At 48.5% G+C, this 20,282-nt stretch overlaps 1 long non-coding RNA gene across 1 annotated transcript in view; it reads right to left on the bottom strand.

Annotated features, from left to right (window-relative positions):
* The window catches only part of LOC147098634 (uncharacterized), a 679,602-nt gene that overhangs the window by 38,767 nt on the left and 620,553 nt on the right, over positions 1-20,282 (bottom strand). The window contains exon 4 of the long non-coding RNA XR_015074208.1: positions 13,975-14,023. This is a non-coding gene — a long non-coding RNA (uncharacterized LOC147098634). The remainder of the gene's footprint in view (positions 1-13,974; positions 14,024-20,282) is intronic.

The raw sequence follows: 20,282 nt of genomic DNA, 5'->3' as shown, positions 1-20,282 counted from the left end.
GTCCAATTAATATGATAGTTAAAATCCCCCATAATTATAGATGTTCCATTATTACAAGCCTCAAAGAGGACAAACCAGCAGATCATCACGAAGCACAAACAGGAATTAATTGCTCAGGCTTTGAACTGCCAGGGTACAGGCAGGCGTGACCCCCAGAGCCACACACTGGGTGTCAATGCGTCAGGGTCATGTGACCCACTGGGATGCCATTGGCTCGGGGGTCACACAGTGGATGCCAATCCCTTCGCAACACTAATGAAAATATTGATCGCCCTTCTCACTGAAGCAAAAGAACAAACTGTCTGCCAAATTCTTTCTCATGAAAGGCAGCATCTCCTTGGAAGGGCTTACGATGCACACAGAACATTAAACTTGTCCTAGAACACCGCTCTAACTGCAGAACCTACTCCCGAGTAACCATTCTCCCCAAAGATCAGGTGGCACACAGCCCATCAGGGAGGTGCGATTACACAGTACTTTCAGTGTCAACAGAAACAGTCACCATAAAGTTATCAGCACCTTACTCTCATGAGAAAAATGCAGTCTCTCTGCACGTGTAGATATAATTGGTCGTATCAGCAAATCCCAGGCATGCCGTGCCCCTCATTTCCCATCCGTTGCGGTCAACAGACTGAGATGCGAGGGCAGCGTTCCCGCGATTTCCCAATGTACGGCCGGCGGGCAAGAATCCCGAAAAACAGTTTCCAACTTGGGCTGAATGGCCCGTTTCTGTGCTGTATATCCTACGTAATCCCATGAAATCAGACCTCTCGCACCAATTCAAAAGGGAGAGTCGCACGTAGAATTACTTACGTACCTGGGCAGTAAGGGCGTTAAAGGACGCGGGGGCAATTGGGATTAAAACGAGATAAAAGAACGACTATTGTTGACAAAATGGCAAAGCAGGCTCGATGGGCCGAATGGCCTCCTCCTGTTCCCACAAACTCAATACAGGAAACTCTCTTTTTACTGGCACCTAAATAACCAGAAATCTCTCTTAACCGACAAAATTCAGGAATAGGTTCAGGTAAGTTTTACTTCATATATTAGCGGCCGTGTAACTGGGGTTCCTGCACCTGTTGCCATGCAACAGGGACGCCTGGATCTGTGGCCGTGTGCGGGGCTCTCGTACCTTGGTAAGTATACCTCTCTGTAATCCGGACTTTTTGATCAACCGGCACCACGCCGGTCCCGTATAAAAAGGAGTTTTCTGTACTTGATATATCTCACTGATTCTAGGAGTTATCCAATCCCAGGTTCAGAAGATAAATATAAGTCACAAGATATTTTCTTGCAGCTTATAACATGATTTGAATCCCCTGATGGGACCAGATTTATGATTCACCGAGAGATGGCCAATCTTCTCATCCTTAGGACGGAGATCTTTCATCCCTCACCTACCCGTATCAAGCTGCAGTTTGTATTCTTTTTAAGAAATAAAAGGTTCATGTGTGGAAACACACGGTTCAATTGTACGCCTTCTCTGGACAGGGGATGTTCAAAACACTTTTCATGCTAAGAGTGGAATTAGGAGCAGGAATAAAGATAAGCTCTTCTAGGTGAAAGCCTGGAAATTAACTTCTGTGACTCACTGAACCTGCCTGCAGAATCCATTTGCACTTTAAGTGTTGTACGTGCTTCCGAGATTGTCGGCTAGCTTTTATCGGCTTTGGACTAATGTCTTTACGTTGCCTGTAAATCCGCAGTAACCAAGTTAAATGGGAACACAGCCTATGACACAAGGCCTCAGTAAAGGCCACATATCAACCCATCTCGCCATACACAAAATGCCAAAATGGAGGACGGCAATATACAACATTGACGGGCAGGAAAAGACCAGCTGGTCCATCAAACCTGCCCCCACACCATGATGGTTGGAAAATCACAACTTAACACTTTGCTCCCCCTCCACCCGTCGCTCTCCGCCCCCTCCCTCTCCGCCTGTCCCCCTCGCTCTCCACCCGTCCCTCTCCGCCCCCTCGCTCTCCACCCGTCCCCCTCCACCCCCTCGCTCTCCGCCCGTCCCTCTCCGCCCCCTCGCTCTCCGCCCGTCCCTCTCCGCCCCCTCGCTCTCGGCCCCGTCGCCCTCCACCCCCCGCCCACTCTCCACCCCCTCCACCCGTCGCTCTCCACCCCTCCCCCCTCATTCTCCTCCCCCTCACACACACCCTCCTAACCCACCTCACTCCCACTACCCAAAACAGCCTGTGATTCAGAAATATCAACTCTCTGGGAACGATCAGGAGCCTCACACAGCAGATGTCAACCTGCCCCCTCTCCTCCCTCAAGGGCTGTGATCTCTGGCATGTCCCCGCATCTTTTAAAAAAAGAATCTTCTCGCAAGAGATCACTATGGCGACGGAGCGTTCACAGCATTCATAGCAATATTAAAAACTCATCATTAAACTTTGTAAATCCCACAGCAAGGCAAGGCTATGGAGACAGAAAAAGAAATACAAACGAGGGCGAGAGTGAGAGGGGTACACATAATTAGTGAGGACACAGGATGATGCAACGCAAGGAGTCGTACAGGGTTGGAATCACGGCTCAAGTCCTTTCCAGTCCTGCACATTCCGACGTTCCTCAGTCTTCAATGAGTCTCTGGGGTGCAGAGGAGATTTACGAGAACGGTACCAGGGATGAAAGACTTCTGTTACGTGGGGCTATTCCCCTTAGAGCAGGGGAGGTTAAAGGAGAGATTTGATAGAGGTGTTTAAAATCATGAAGGGTTCTGATGGGGCGAATAAGGAGAAACTCTTCCCCATGGCAGAAGGGTCAGTAAGCAGAGGTACAGAGTTACAGTCATTGGCAAAAGACATGAGGATTATCTTTTTTTTAACGCAGCGAGTTGTTACGATCTGGAACGCGCTGCCTGAAAGGGCGGTGGAAGCAGATTCAATAGTAACTTTCAAAAGGGAATTGGATAAATACTTGAAGTGGAAAATTTGCAGGGCTATGGGGAAAGAGCAGGGGGAGTGGGACTAATTGGAGAGCTCGTGCAAAGAGCCGGCACAGGCACGATGGGCCAAATGGCCTCCTTCTGTGCTGTATCATTCTATGATTCTATAAAATGCTGAGCTGCCTCCCTCATCACTAATAAATCCAATAAGGAACTTACGATAAACCTCTTTACCCAGAGTGGTTCGGATGTGGAACTCGCTACCACGAGGAGCAGTTGAGGTGAATCGCAGAGATGCCTTAAAGGGGAAGCTAGATAAGCACATGAGGGAGAAAGGGATAGAAGGATATGCTGATGAGGTTAGATGGGTGGGAGGAGGCTCGAGTGGAGCATAAACGCCGGCATAAACCTGTTGGGGTGGATGCTGAGAGGAGGTTTCCCCTCGTGGGGGGATCTAGAACTCGGGGGCATAGTCTCAGAATAAGGGGCCGCCCATTTAAAACGGAGATGAGGAGGAATTTCTTCTCTGAGGGTCGTGAATCTTTGGAATTTTCTACCCCAGAGAGCTGTGGAGGCGGAGTCAGTGAATATATTCAAGGCGGAGATAGACAGATATTTGAGCTACTGGGGAGTCGAGGGTTATGGGGAGCGGGCGGAAAAGTGGAGTTGAGGCCAAGATCAGATCAGCCATGATCTTATTGAATGGCGGAGCAGGCTCGAGGGGCCGAATGGCCGACTCCTGCTCCTGTTTCTTATGTTCTTATGTTGGGCCGAATGGCCTGTTTCTGTGCTGCAGACTCTCCGTAATTCTATGCAACTTACTGCTCTCCCCCTCTTGTTCTCTCTGTTTAATCATTCACTATATTTTTAATGTTACATTGGCAATTTTTCACCTGCTGAAACTGATGCTTATTTAGAAATTATACTCAAAGGCTTCACTTCATGGCCTATTACTCCGAGGGTCAGAGGGCCTTACCAAGCACAAGCCTGGGCCAAAAGTTAATGCCTCACAAATTGGCACCACACTGGTCACATAAAACACCTACCCCCGTGGAAGGTTTGCCAACGGGTTAGTTAGTTTAGCTAATAATTTCAAGGCTGCATTAATGAAACACAGATTCTGCAAAGGAACAGGAGAAGCCGAGAGATGGTTCTGCGACCAAAAGGTAACAAGACAGCGATCAGGCAGCATGTGAAGTCAGACCATCGACCCCTGCCCCACCCGCTCCCAGCAAGGGCGCTCCACCTAATGGGCGGACTGGGAACTGGAAAAACTCGCACTGCATCGGGCAGATCCGCGAGAGAGAGAAAGAGAGTCAACGTTTCAGGTTGAGGACCCTTCTGTCGAAACGTTGACTCTGTTTCTCTCTCCTCGATGCTGCCTGACCGGCTGAGTGTTTCCAGCTTTTTCTGTTGTTATTTCGCGTGTGCCACAGTTTGTTTTAAATTGGACATGCTCTCGGATGCCATGTCATTGCAGACTGGCCCTGTAAGCTTCCCACTTGCAGCATCGGCCATTCTCAGAACCAGCAGCTCGGTTTGAAAACAATCTGCCATCCTCCCCGACACCAACATTACAGCAAGCCCCCGGCGGCCGAGATCACTGCTCCCCTCTGTTCCTGCTCAGCTTAGATGCTGCTGTGCCGACACTGGCAGGAGAATGGTCACATTCAAAAAAAATGCAATGTTGGTTTGTATGCATGTGCAGATAATGCACAGACAGACGGTGCGTGCGCAGGCAGTGTACACGCAGACGGTGCGTGCGCAGGCAGTGTACACGCAGACGGTGCGTGCGCAGGCAGTGTACACGCAGACGGTGCGTGCGCAGGCAGTGTACACGCAGACGGTGCGTGCGAAGGCAGTGTACACGCAGACGGTGCGTGCGAAGGCAGTGTACACGCAGACGGTGCGTGCGCAGGCAGTGTACACGCAGACGGTGCGTGCGCAGGCAGTGTACACGCAGACGGTGCGTGCGCAGGCAGTGTACACGCAGACGGTGCGTGCGCAGGCAGTGTACACGCAGACGGTGCGTGCGCAGGCAGTGTACACGCACACGAGTGTACACGCAGACGAGTGTACACGCAGACAACAGTGTACACGCAGACAACAGTGTACACGCAGACAACAGTGTACACGCAGACAAGTGTACACGCAGACAACAGTGTACACGCAGACAACAGTGTACACGCAGACAACAGTGTACACGCAGACAACAGTGTACACGCAGACAACAGTGTACACGCAGACAACAGTGTACACAGACAGTGTGACGTAAGAAAGCTACTAGGCACTTGGTCTAAGCGTTAAACAAAGCTTTAATCAACTGTTTTACAACATGGAGGTCTAATTGTGTCCTTCACTAGTTCCTGTTAAGAATGTCCTGCGCAAGCTGGGCCCGTGCCCGAGTATTTATACTCTCCCTGGACAGCGCCACCCGCAGGCTGCTCAGTATTATTTCATAAGTCTTTCTTTCATGAACGACTGATTCATGTCACAGTGTATATGCAGCAGATGGTGCAGACGCAGAAAGCGTAGACGCAAACGGTGCGTGCGCAGTGATTTTTACAATAAACTTTCTTTTATAAATGCCCAATTTCGTGTACCCATCCTCGTGCCATATGCACAGCAACTGGGGGGAGACTCTGCTGTGCCACAGGGGAAACCAGCTAAGGGAGGAAGCAGAAACTGGTGTTCTTGGTGCAGGGATTCGGGAGAGAGTCCGGTGCATCCACGCAGCCACCCGTGGACTCTCCAACAGCGCTGTTCTGGAAAAGAGATCGCGGCTCCATTCGAAGGAGAGGGAATCCACCCAGTGCCCGGCCGAACCTCCCTCCCTCACCCAACCACCTCCTCAGTACTGCACTGAAGTGTCTGCCGAGGTTAACAGCTCGAGTCGCTGGCGTGGGGGCTTGACCCCTTGACCTTCCGACTCAGAGCAGAGAGATTGGACATGAAGTGCTGTGGGCCGCTTTTGAGAGAAATGATGAGACACTGTTACAAATGTAAGTCCTTTTTTCCTTTGTTAAACTGCCATTTGCCAATAGAAAATACACAATGGAGAGCTGGGGGACAAAGAATTTATTCCAGTCACAGGAAGCAATCATACCTCATGAGTAATGACGATTTTGAGGCCTTATTTACAAGCAGAATAAATTTTCTGTTCAACTGCTCCCCACGGAGTCTGAAAAGAAAACACGACTGCAGTGGGAATGCAATATATGCTCTGACTCCTGTCCCCTTTAAGGCCTTCCACCTAAAGCGTCTGGGGCCTGGTAGGAGAGAATTCTTCATTTTAATGATCACACCGATCGCCTCGTGTGGAGACGGTATCTCAGGTTCAGATGACACTAGTGCAGCATACAGACAACATCAGTCACAACAATCTCCATGGGACCCGAGATCAGCATCAATTTTCATTCCAGGATTCCAATCCCACACTGCCAATTATTCTCACATTGGTAACAGCCCAGCGCACAGCAGCATCAAACATTTTGTGATGGAATACTCTCCGCTTGCCTGGATGAGTGCAGCTCCAACAACACTCAAGAAGCTCGACACCATCCAGGACAAAGCAGCCCGCTTGATTGGCACCACATCCACCACCTTAAACATTCACTCCCTCCACCACCGGCGCACCGTGGCTGCAGTGTGTACCATCTACAAGATGCACTGCAGCAACTCGCCAAGGCTTCTTTGGCAGCACCTCCCAAACCCGCGACCTCTTCCACCTAGAAGGACAAGGGCAGCAGGCGCATGGGAACACCACCATCTCCAAATTCCCCTCCAAGTCACACACCATCCTGACTTGGAAATATATCGCTGATCCTTCATCGTCACTGGGTCAAAATCCTGGAACTCCCTCCCTAACAGCACCGTGGGAGTACCTTCACCACACGGACTGCAGCGGGTCAAGGCGGCGGCTCACCACCACCTTCTCAAGGGCAATTAAGGATGGGCAATAAATGCTGGCCTTGCCAGCGATGCCCACATCCCAGGAACGAATATTTTAAAAAATTACACAAAGGGGGCCCAAGTGCATATAAGTAACCGTTCTTGGAGCAATATTGATATTGTGTAATGATAAAGGACAATTAGTCATGCAGCTCATTAATGGAGGCAGGACTGAGACTTGAAAGCCATTGAGTGCATGAAGGGCATGAAATGTGTAAAGTCCATGGGGGAGTAATTTGGCATTGCCCATTTTGGGGCGCTAATATCGGCCACCGCTAATTATCGCCTCCGACTGCAAAATTCGCCTCTATCGCCCCTGGAGGTGATTTGAGCGCTAAATCAGGCGCCACACACCTCTCAAGGCGCTAACGTCGGGGAGCGAGGCGCTACCTCAGAACGCTACCGAAGCTCAGGCGATGTCCGTTACCATGGAAGCCAGACAGACTGGCGCCGGCCAGTTCTTAAAGGGGAGGGGCCGTCTTGCTGGCCAGCCACACCCTGCTCATTGCAGCCTTGAATCTCGGCCTGGAGAGACCTCGAAAGCAATTGTGTTGGAAGCACTAATGGATAGGCCCAGGGAAAGAGCTCGGCGCTTAGGAACCTCAAAAGCGGTGCTGAGGGCCAAAACTCCTTAGGACAGCGTTAAAACCAAAAATGTTGCCGACAAGAAAAGGCAGGAAGCGCCCGCCATTAAATGGCGCTCCCCCAGCCCCTTCCCGACTTGAAAACGTTCCCCTCTACCTGTCGTTCCTAGCGGCAGGTGCTAAGGCAGGGGGCGCGACTCAATATCCGGTCTGGGGCGCTACCGGGGCGTTGCACGCTTGACTGACGTCACGATCTGCAGGCGCAGGAGATCGTGGCATAGTGTTTAGCGCCGCCGCAAAACGACTGGTCAATTTCGCGAGTGGCGCTAAAATCGCAGCGCTCAGGCGCTAAGTTCCTAACGCCCCGTTAGCGCCTCCTGGAGGTGCTAACGGGGGGCGCTAACCAACCAAATTTCCCCCCCCCCATGCGTCTTTGAGGGTATTGGGGGAACTATAAACAAAGATTTGTTTAGTTCTTTTCAGACCAGGTAGGTATTACTTTCAAACTTCTTAAAATGGGAGTGAGGCTACTGGCTAGGATTTGCAGGGCCACTCCTCATGTAGTATTGCAGTTGTTCCGAGTCCCGTTAGTGCAACCGACACCTTTAAGTTGCACCGCCTCGGAAATTCTTTCCATTGAATCGCACCGTGCGTGAAGCAGCTTTTCCTGCCACCAGCAACTTTTAGAAAAGCTTCAAGCGACAAGGGTTCCTTTAATACATCCGGTCTGGACGTGGAGTTCAACAATTTCAGATCATAACCTCTGCCCCCATTTTTTTGTTGCTGATGAATCTGCCATTCCCATTTACAACTCCTCTTGACCCATCTTTTGTTTCTTAACTTGTCCCATTACCATCTCCTTTCTCCATCATCCCTTTTGTCTTTTAATCTCTCCTGCCTCCCACCCGATCACAGACCGTCCCTTTTATTCTTTCCTCCCCTCCCCCCTTCCTCTGCGCTTGCTTAAAACTCGTTACATCCAACGTTCCCTCGAAGCTGCGCGGCCTCGCGGCCGTCTGCCAGTCCTGCGCAGCCCGGGACCGACTTTTCCGATGTAAAATTTCGTGCACGCGTGAAACTTTGAAAGGGCTGCGCATCCCGTTAAAGGGGGCCACGCTCCCAAATTTAAAATTAGGGAGAAACATTGGTTACATCTCTAACTTCTTCCAGATCTGGTGAATGGTCATCGACCTGAAACATTGACTCTGTTTCTCTCTCCACAGATGCTGCCCGACCTGCCGGGTGTTTCCAGCATTTGCTGTTCTTATTTCCTTTAATCCTTCTTTGGTAGTTCAAAGTACTGGTCATTAATCTCATTGCTGTTTGTGGGAGCTTGCTGTGCACAAATTGGCTGCTGCGTTTCCCCACATTACAACAACTTCAAAAAGTACTTCATTGGCTGTAAAGCACTTTGGGACGTCCTGAGGTCGTAAAAGGCGCTATAAAAATGCAAACCTTTCTTCCTTTCCATTCTAACAAGAACATCTTTTTTCATAGGAACAGGTCAATTATCCCCTCGAGCCTGTTCCGCCATTCAATGAGATCATGGCTGATCTACGATCTAACTCCATATACCCGCCTTTGCCCCATATCCCTTAATACCTTTGGTTAACAGAAACCTTTTAATCTCAGATTTAAATTTTACAATTGATCTAGCATCAACTGCCATTTGTGGAAGTGAGTTCCAAATGTTTACCAACCTTTGTGTGTAAGACGTGTTTCCTAATTTCACTCCTGAAAGGTCTGGCTCTAATTTTTAGACTCTGCCCCCTAGTCCTAGAATCCCCAACCCGCGGAAATAGTTTCTCTCTATTTGCACAAATTGGCTGCCGTGTTTCCCACATTACAACCGTCACTACACTTCAAAAAGTGCTTCATTGGCTGTAAAGCGCTTTAGGATGTCCTGAGGTCGTGAAAGGCGCTATAGAAATGCAAGTTCTTTCTTCCTTCCCATTCTAACAAGAACATCTTTTATCAGACCAGGGGCGGGCAGGGCGGGATTGAACTTAGAACCTCCCTTGTCTGCACGGCCGAGATTTACCCATTAAGCTTTTAAAGTTCGATTCAGCGCGGAACAGAAAAAGGTTTTGTTTTTCTCCATCGCGGAGAGATGGAGGAAAAGAAAAGGGCGCTTTTTTTAAAATTTTTTTATATAAAGTGGAACTCCGCGCCGATACGTAGTGGTTTTATCCTCATTGGAACCCTTCAGTCTCGAGCGGAGCTGTGCCACACAGTGCCCCAACACATGCTGCTAAAGCGTAAGCTGGAAATACTGCAATCATCTATAGAACCCACTGAAAGGATACTGAAGGAGAAGAATGCTGCCTAAGTAAAGAAACCCTACTACTGTGTACTGTGCTACATTGTACAATAAACCCATTGCTTATTCATCCTTTGTTCCAAAGTCTACGATAGCAATTTAACACATTTATTTCAACAGCGGGAAACACAGAAACACTCTCGACGGGGTTTATTAAAATTCGAAAGTAATTTATTACATTTTGCGCAATTTATATGATCCAGGCAGTTTCAGTTTGATGGTGCATATAACAGGATGTGCTACGAACTAGTGGAGTAGACAAAGGGGAACCGGTAGATGTGGTGTATCTGGATTTTCAGAAGGCCTTCGATAAGGTCCCACACAAGAGGTTGGTGAACAAAATTAGGGCACATGGAATTGGGGGTAATATACTAGCATGGACTGAGAATTGGTTAACAGACAGAAAACAAAGAGCAGGGATAAACGGGTCAGGATGGCAGGCTGTGACTAGTGGGGTACCGCAAGGATCAGTGCTTGGGCCCCAGCTATTCACAATCTATATCAATGATTTGGATGAGGGGACGAAATGTAACATTTCCAAATTTGCTGATGATACAAAGCTAGGTGGCAGTGTCAGTTGGGAAGAGGATGTGAAGAGGCTTCAAGGGGATCGCAACAGGCTCAGTGAGTGGGTGAGAACATGGCAGATGGAATATAATGTGGATAAATGTGAGGTTATCCACTTTGGTAGAAAAAACAGAAAGGCAGAGTATTTCCTAAATGGTGAAAGATTGGGGAATGCAGATGCTCAAAGGGACCTGGGTGTCCTTGTACATGAGTCACTGAAAGTGAATGTGCAGGTGCAGCAAGCCATTAGGAAGGCAAATGGTATGCTGGCCTTCATTACAAGAGGATTTGAGTACAGGAGTAAAGAAGTCTTACTCCAATTATATTGGGCCTTGGTGAGACCACACCTGGAGTACTGTGTACAATTTTGGTCTCCTTAACTAAGAAAGGATATACTTGCCATAGAGGGAGTGCAACGAAGGTTCACGAGATTGATTCCTGGGATGGCGGGACTGTCGTATGAGAAGAGATTGAGTAAACTAGGCCTGTATTCTCTTGAATTCAGAAGAATGAGAGGGGACCTCATTGAAGCATACAAAATTATTACAGGGCTTGATAGGATGGATGCTAGGAGAATGTTTCCCTTGGCTGGCGAGTCTAGAACCAGGGGCCACAGCCTCAAGATAAAGGGTAGGCCATTCAGGACTGAGATGAGAAGAAATTTCTTCACACAGAGGGTGGTGAATCTTTGGAATTCTCTACCCCAGAGGGCTGTGGAGGCTCAGTCATTGGGTCTATTCAAAACAGAAGTCGATAGATTTCTGACTAGTAAGGGCATTAAGGGATATGGCAATAGGGCTGGTGAGTGGAGTTGAAGCAGAAGATCAGCCATGATCTTTGACATGAATCAGTCAGTCATTCATGAAAGAAAGACTTATGAAATAATACTGAGCGGCCTACGGGTGGCGCTGTCCAGGGAGAGTATAAATACTCGGGCACGGGCCCAGCTTGCGCAGGACATTCTTAACAGAAACTAGTGAAGGACACAACTAGACCTCCATGTTGTAAAACAGTTGATTAAAGCTTTGTTTAACGCTTCGACCAAGTGCCTAGTAGTTTTCTTACGTCAATCTCATTCAATGGCGGAGCAGGCTCGAGGGGCCGAATGGCCAAGTCGTGCTCCCATTTCTTATGTTCTTATAATTGTTTTTCTTATTTCGGCCATGGGAGACATGAAGATGAAGGCGTGTGATCAGATCGTTCCCATCGTTGTCAGCCGTGGCTCAGCGGCAATGCTCCCTTTAAGTAGCGCGACCGCACAGCGCTCTCGAGGTCCCGCGCAGCCGGTGAGCCGGCTTTTAAATAGAAAAAAAACGCGCAGGCGCAGAATTTTGAACTGGCCTGCGCAGCCCGTTAAAGGGGCGCGCGGGCCAAAAAGAAATTAGTTGGAACATTGCTCCGTGGGTAGCACGCATGCCTCAGAGTCAGAAGGTCGTGGGTTCAAGTCCCATTCCAGAGACACGAGCACACAAACCTGAGGAAAAACTTTACACGACGAGTGGTTAGGATTCGGAACGCGCTGCCTGATGGTGCGGTGGAGACAGATTCAATAGCAGCCTTCAAAAGGGAATTGGATAAATAATTGAAGGAGAAAAAATTGCAGGGATATGGGGAAAGAGCGGGGGGAGTGGGACTGACTGGATTGCTCTTCGAAAGAGCCGGCGCAGACTCGATGGGCCGAATGGCCTCCTCCTGTGCTGTGATTCTATGATAAGTGGCAGTATGCACGGTGAGATTGTCCACAGTGAGAGATTAACCTGTGACGTAACTAGTACCGGTGGTGAGCGGTTGATTACTGTGAAATATCACCGTCAGTATTTGGAGACAAACATAATCTGCGGTTGATTACAAGCAACCCCTAACCCTGGTATACATTACAATGATTCACTTTCACATTTGACCTACGCTTAAGTAACACACTTTGTAAAAAAAAAAGCCCCAACAACCAATAGTGTGTAAAATAGAAGAACGTTCCACCTTATTTTAAGCAGCAGTTACGATTCAGCAGATATTTAATACAGTGTGTTTGATGGGATCCATAATTCAGACTTAAAGGTTATAGTATTCACTGTCAAGAAACAGCTTTGCCGTGCAATAAGACTTTTCCAACGCTCAGTCCTATTACACACAATCGAAATGCCACATTTTGCGATTTAATTGGAATCTTAACCTTATTTAGCAATAATTAAAATTAAAATGTCTTCCCTGGTCCCTGAAGGTATGTCGATTCCTCGCTAACACCCAGGGGCATCAGTTGCTTACCAGAACCTTGCCCCAAAGGCCATTGTTCACACATAAACCTAGACAATGGTCATCAATAGGCTACTCGACTGTGTTGCGGGGGGGGGAGATCACAGCTAATGCACGTCCTGCCCAAGACAGACAGAAAGACGCACACAATTTCTAGCAGAAGTCACTATACAGCCCTCAGAAGCGCGACCCACCACCAACCCGGCGGGTTCTTACCTGCCCCTCCCCAGGACCAAGTGATGCTGAGCCCAACGGCAGCACCAGGATGACTGGTGAGAGATGATGCAGCTCCGACTCAGTTGAGACGCTTGGTCAAGTATGTCGCTGCTTTAATCAGTCTGCGGCAGGGCTCCTTTCTCAAAGTGGCTCCCGCAAGTGTGGGCTGCTATTGTCAGGCTTGGAGTAGAAACTCGAGGACGGAAGAATGACTTCAACGCCCCCGTGAACAGTTATTTCCCAGAGCTCCATTTCAAACCAGAGCAGGTACGTCGTTCACTGCACTTGCTGTTTACATTAAAAACATAAGAAACAGGAGCAGGAGACGACCATTCAGCCCCTCGAGCTTGCTCCGCCATTCAATGAGATCATGGCTGATCTTCGACCTCAACTCCACTTTCCCGCCCGATCTCCATATCCCTTGATTCCCTTAATATTCAAAAATCTATCGATCTCAGCCTTGAATATACTCCAACGACTGAGCATCCACAGCCCTCTGGGGTAGAGAATTCCAAAGATTCACCACCCTCTGAGTGAAGAAATTTCTCCTCATCTGAATCCTAAATAGCCGACCCCTTATTCTGAGACTGTGACCCCTGGTTCGAGACTCCCCAGCCAGGGGAAACATCCTCCCTGCATCTACCCTGTCAAGCCCTGTAAGAATTTTCTGTTTCAATTAGATCACCTCTCATTCTTCTAAACTCTAGAGAATATAGGCCTAGTCTACTCAATCTCTCCTCATAGGACAATCCCCCCATCCCAGGAATCAGTCTAGTGAACCTTGGTTGTACTATCTCTAAGGCAAGTATCTCCTTCCTTAATTTATTTTTAAAAACACAGTTCCTTAATGCCCCAGTGATTTTTTTCCTGGGTTTGCTCACGGTGCTGTCCTGGAGCTCAGACTTTATATCCTGGAGAGTCCAGGGCAATGCAGCAGGGTTGGCAACCCCTAACCAACAAGTCAATGGTCGCTTAAAATCCGTCTACTGTTGCATATTGTTTGGTAACAAATAAGCCTATTAAGGTGTAAGCTTTATTATTGAATGATTTGGACGCTTTGCCCAAGACATTTCTATTGATATGTTCTTGCACTGTGAAAGAACTAAACAAATAATAAAAGTAGAAATTCAAGCCACAGTCATGAGTGTTTCATAGAGCTGTAAATGTAAGAAGGACTTATTACTTACAGTAAATTCTGCTTTCTGCACAAGCCTCCTTCTCCTTTATGTTGACTTCCTGAAAGGCAAGAATAACAAAACTTCAAAACCAGAATTAGGGATGGATCTTCTCGTAGTCCCCTTTGTGTTTTGACTTGAGTTCTGCCTCCCCAATACCATACTACTGGCTTGTGTATCTGATTGGCACGGTTTTCTGAGGTGAAATACCTGAGCCAATTAGGTGGGGCTGCATATGGATCTCGCTGCCTGCGGGCGGGGCCCCTTCCCGTAACTTGCAGCAGAATTTTTTTTTTCCCAGCACCTTCCGAGACCTTCTGCCAAGACCTCCATCCCAGAACATGCACCGGGGCCAAGGCCGGTGGGACATCAAACAGCCTCCGATTAGCAAGAAGAGTTGTCTTCATCAAAGCTTAATAGCAATTGGGGCTGGTAGGAGGGCTCAATAGAGTCAGGAGATATTTACAACACTTGGCAGGAATTGGCTGCCTCCTCCTCAGTCTGGATTTGTTGCATTCAGTAGCAGTAATCAGATTGAGGAGGCGTTTATGGACACTCTGCTGGCTTCTATTTCCTTAAATGAAATGCAAACAGTGTTCTTTGCCAACACTAGCATTGAGATTGTGCGATTACAATTGCGTGTTGCTCAAGGAATTTAGGCGCTTCCTTAAAGCTAACTGCAACTAACCGAGAAATCAGTCAGAGCAAGCGGGCCCAAAATGAAGCAGCCTTTAATTCACATTTGCAAGTCCAATTTCTGCAATGGCAAACACGAAGCACTCTTTTATCCTGAGTGACGCGTGCGTGCACTCCCAAGAGGTTTACCCACAACCAGCTATCCGGTCATTGTCACATTGCTGTTTGTGGGAGCTTGCTGTGCGCAAATTGGCTGCCGCGCTTCCCACATTACAACAGTGACTGCACTTCCAAAAAGCACTTCATTGGCTGTAAAGCGCTTTGGGACGTCCTGAGGTCGTGAAAGGCGCTATAGAAATGCAAGTCTTTCTTTTTTCTTTACCCTCTTGCTAACTGCAGATAGTAAATCAGACAAGTTACAATTGCACGCAGGGTGGTTTGCTGATATAAAAATCTGTTGGCACGACAGCACAAGTAAATCCCACAGGCCTTAAGCTAACACTTGAGGGCTGGAGCAGCATTCCTGCACTAAATCATCAATTTTAACAAGGTTTTGATTCCCAGGTTAATGGAATGCACGACGCGGTCTCCAGTTTAAAGAGCATTGCTAGATTTTGCAGCTCTTTCACAGATGCCAACCCTCCAGGGTTGTCGCGGCGTCTCCGGGACTTGAAGACTGATCGCCCGGGCACCGCTGCGAGCAATCTGGAAGGAAAATCGACGGGACGTCAAAATAAAAATTGTGCGTTTGTTTCAAAAACCTTCTTTGAGCACCGTTACTTATCAGCTTAAAAATAAACCCATTGGAGGCTGGTAAAAGGGTGGCTTGGCTGAAGTAGAGAATCATTCAATCGGGTAATGAAGCGTCTGTTCGCCTCTCGATTGGCCCTTGGATAGGCCGTGCACCGCGGGGGTCGACATGTTGACCAATGGTGGGGGCGGGGCCCTCGGAGGCCGGCGGTCATGTGCCAAAGGCTCCAGGAATACGTCCAAACAGAGTTGGCAAACCTTGTTTGAATGCTGGAACAGAAATGTAATATTCCAAGCCCCGCGCGTTACGTGCCAGCAAAACCTCTCGCCAAACCAAAGGATGGCTTCTCGTTTCTCTCCTGGCACGATGAACAAGGGCAGGTTGCACATAAAGGGCAAAATGTTGTCAAAAAGGTTAAGGAAGTTATGGTACAAAAGCTAGGAAGTTAGGCTAAACTTTCATAAAACACCGGTTAGGCCCCAGCTGGAGCATTGGGGTCGATTTTCATTGACCCGTGGAGTTGGGATTGGAGGCGTGCGGGGGGTTAAAGTCCCGAATTCGGGGGTCCCGACACCATCCCGCCCCCAAGTAAGTTTCAAAGGAGGCAGGTACCCGCCCCGCACTGGGACCCGCCTACCCGAGGCGGGAAGGGATTAGTGCCAATTAACTGCCTGTTAACAGGCAGTTTTTAGCCTAATCCCTATTTTAAAGCTTGAAGTGTGGGATTCCCGACGGCTCCAAAGCACGCCAAGTTAGAGGAATTGGGCCGTCGGGTTGAAGGACTTGGAGGGGTCGAGGTGTCGGTGTTCAGGTGAGTGATGTGTGCATGAGTGCAAAGGTAAGTGTGTTTGGTGTGTCTAAAGTGTGTAAAGAAATTTAAAATACCTTTACTTACCTTTTCAGCCTTTCTTCCTCTAGGTTTCGGGAATCCATCATCTAACCGGCACAGAAAGCAGAATGGCTGCAAACTGTCAAAAGTGACAGCCTGCAGCTTTCTGTGCCGGTGAGATTTCTAACTGAGTCTGTGTAGAAGGACTGAGGTTAGAAGTCAGACTGTCAGTGTTTGACAGCTTCAAACAGCCGTGAAACACTGACATTTCATCTGTCAAAACCTCTTGACAGATGAAATTTCAGTCTGTGACGTCACCTGTTGCCAGGTGGCCCTTAACTGGTCTGCTGAGCTCGCTGGGCGGGCTCAACAAGATCAATCAAGTTAAAATCGTGTGGATTGGCCGCATCTCGATGGAGGCGGGACTACAACTCCGAAAGTTGTAGTCCCGCCTCCTTCCCGGCTTCTGAATGAAAATCACCCCCCATTGTGTCCAATTCTGGGCACCGCACTTTAGGAAGGATGTCAAGGTCTTGGAGAAGATGCAGAGGAGATTTACGGGAATGATCCCGGGGATGCGGAACTTCAGTTACGTGGCGAGACTGGAGAAGCTGGGGTTGTTCTCCTTGGAGCAGAGGAGGTTAAGGGGAGATTTGCTTTGGTAGTGGTGTTCAAAATCATGAAGGATTTTGCTAGAGCAAATAAAGACAAACTGTTTCCAGTGGTAGACGGGTCGGTAACCAGTGGACACAGATTTAAGGTGATTGAGGCAACATGAGGAGAAATAAATGTACACAGCGAGTTGTTGTGATCTGGAATTCACTGCCTGAAAGGCCAGTGGAAGCAGATTCTGAAATATAATCCCTTTTTGCTGAAAACCAAAGCGTAAGAGAATAATCTTCATATTGACAGAAAAACAGAAAATGCTGGCAATACTCAGCAGGTCAGGCAGCATCTGTGGAGAGAGAAACAGAGTCACCGTTTCAGGTCGATGACCCTTCGTCAGAACTGGAAAAAGTTGGCGATGTAAAAGGTTTTTAAGCAAGTGTAGGGGCAGGGAAAGGGGGGGGGGGAGGAGAGGAAAGAACAAAAGGGATGCTACCGGACCAGCTGAGTATTTCCACAGCATTTTCTGTTTTTATTTCAGATTTCCAGCATCCGCAGTATTTTGCTTTTGTATTCATACTGACAGTCTCCTTGACACAACGCTGAGAATAAATGCCCCCAAATGATGACCCTTTCTCCCTACCCTACATCACAACAGTGTACGTCACCGGCTGTGAAGCGCTTTGGGTCGTGAAAGGCGCTATAGACATGCAAGTCGTTCTTTTCTGCCCTTTCGCACCAGCCCCCCCCACAAATAAGGGCGCCAACAGATCGGACGCGCACAATAAAAATGGATCTTGCGTCTTGGTTTAATTCAGCAGCTAAGGTTGCCTAATCTATTCATAAGAAAAAATATTCGGAAAGTACAGCAGATGGCTGATTCTTGGCCACTTAGCGCTCTGCATTCACCAATCCCTTCAGTATGGAACCATGAGTGTAAACCATCTGTGAGGAACAGTAGTGGCGCATCCAAAACTAACAAATCGACACGAGGAAATACTTTCCAACAGATGTACTAAAATGCACCCTGGTTGCACAGAGAATCTTACAGCACAGAAGGCGGCCATTTGGCCCATCGTGCCTGTGCCGGCTCTTTGAAAGAGCTCTCCAATTCGTCCCATTTTCTGCTCTCTCCTCATGGTTTTCCCCTTCAAGTGTTTATCTAATTCCCTCTCGAAAGTTACTGTCGAACCCGTTTCCGCCGCCCTTTCAGGCAGCGCGTTCCAGCTCGCGGAATAGACTAGCCGCCACTTTCCCACAAATGAGATCCTACACGCACGATTGGGCTTCGTGCTCAAAGAGCCACAATATTATTTTTGAGCAGCCATTGCGTTTAGTTGTAGTTTCACGACGGCTTCAAAAGGGTTTTGAGCCAGTGAGCCGCTGAACCACACACAGCAGAAAAGCCCAGGTTTGGTCGCCGGCCCACGGCGGAGGTCAGGCCGCCTACAATTGGCCGCGGCGCGCGTCGGGAGAGGAAGAGCAGCCAAGCCGCCCACGCCCGCTGGCTGGCTGGTCAAGCAGCTTCTGCTGGTTGTGCACATTTACGGAATTGGCCTGTGATTTCGCACCCTCCTCGTCCAATCTGCCAACACTGTTGAGGCTCAACACCTGAATAATGCCCACTTGGGGCGAGATTCCAGAGGATAGCCACCACTTGTAGAACCGTGGCCCAGCAACTAATTGGGGAGGGGGCGGGGGGGGTAAATGGGCAAGGGGAAAGGTTTTAATGACTGCTGGCTTATATTTACAATGTGGCATTTCACGACATTATGACGGGCCTCTACACAAACTGTGCTCCCCCAAAAGTCTCTCCCCAGAAAGCTGTCGAGGCCGGAATTTCAAAACTGAGATTGATCGTTTTTTGTTAGGCACGGGTATTAAGGGAGACGGAACCAAGATGGGTAAATGACGTTAAGCCACGATCCAACTGAATGGCGGAATAGGCGCGAGGGGCCGAGTGACCTCCTCCTGGTTCCGATGTTCCTTCCTATATTCCAAACTGTTACACCCTTGGGTTGGACCCATTCTCGTAAATACTGACGTGTTCTTCGTTGACAAGCGTTTGAATTGAGGGCATTAACAATAGTGGTGAAGGCATAACTGGGCTTTTATGGCCAGGTTACACATCCTGAAAGGATGCTGTTGTCAAGATGACGTGTATTACAAGGCACTCGGCTTATTTGTCAGCAATGGCTGACGTGCTGATGCAATTGACAGTGACCATACCTTTGAACAGCCAATTCTTCCTTCTACTGTTATGTACTTCCATCTGAACAGGCCAGTCAGCCCTTCTGAAGTTGAACTTCGACATTCAGCTATGTACCCTTGGAGTAGCACCACTGTCTAAATTGTCCGACTGGTGTAATTTTAAGCAGGTTATTTATTATATTACTACAACAACCTCTTGCACTTGTATAGCGACTTTAACTTAGTAAAACGTCCCAAGGATCTTCGCAGGAGCTTTATCGAACAAAGTTTGACACCGAGCCACATCAAGAGATATTAGGACAGGTGACCAAAAGCTTGGTCTAAGAGTTAATTTTTAAGAAGCGACTTAAAGGCGAGAGAGGTTTTAGGGAGGGAATTCCAGAGCTTTGGGCCCAGGCAGCTGAAGGCACGGCCACCAATGGTGGAGCAATGGAAATCGGGGATACTCAAGAGGCCAGACTTAGAGGAGCACAGAGATCCTGGAGGTTTGTGGGGCTGGAGGAAGATACAGTGATAGGGAGGGGCGATGCCATGGAGGGATTTGAACACAAGGATGAGAATTTTAAAATCGAGGCATTGCCAGACCAGGAGCCAGTGTAGGTCAGCGAGCACAAGGGTAATGGGTGAACGGGACTTGGTGCGGGTTAGGATACGGGCATTAAAATGTTACAATAGCAAAACACTGCGGATGCTGGAAATCTGAAACAACAACAGAAAATGCTGGAAATACTCAGCCGGTCAGGCAGCATCCGTGGAGAGAGAAACAGAGTTAACGTTTCAGGTCTGGGACCCTTCATCAGACCTGAAACGTTAACGGTTTCTCTCTCCACGGATGCTGCCTGAACCGCTGAGCACTTCCAGCATTTTCAGGCATTAAAATCTTGCTGACCGTGATGTATGGCCTTGCATTTCTTGCGACATTAAAACTATATGGCACCAACACAGGATGTGCAGCGTAACTGTGCAGAGTGTCCGCCGTGGCTCGGTTGGGTTCAAGCCCCACTCCAGAAACTTGAGCACAAAAATCTAGGCCGACACTCCAGCGCAATGCTGAGGGAGTGCCGCACTGTCGGAGATGCCGTCTTTTAGATGAGACGCTAAACCGAGACCCCGTCTGCTCAGGTGGACGTAAAAGATCCCATGACACTATTTTAAAGAGGAGCAGGGGAGTTATCCCTGGTGTCCTAGCCAATAGTTATCCCTCAATCAACATCATTAAAAACAGATTATCTGGTCATTATCACGGTGCTGTCTGTGGATTCTTGCTGTGCGCAAATTGGCTGACGC

This window comes from Somniosus microcephalus, chromosome 29 (genome assembly GCF_052327205.1).
Source record: "Somniosus microcephalus isolate GS21.2 chromosome 29, FLI_Smic_1.0, whole genome shotgun sequence".
In the NCBI taxonomy this organism is placed as follows: domain Eukaryota; kingdom Metazoa; phylum Chordata; class Chondrichthyes; order Squaliformes; family Somniosidae; genus Somniosus; species Somniosus microcephalus.
Note: the sequence above shows the minus strand (reverse complement) of the source record. Positions and strands in the feature narration are given on the sequence as shown.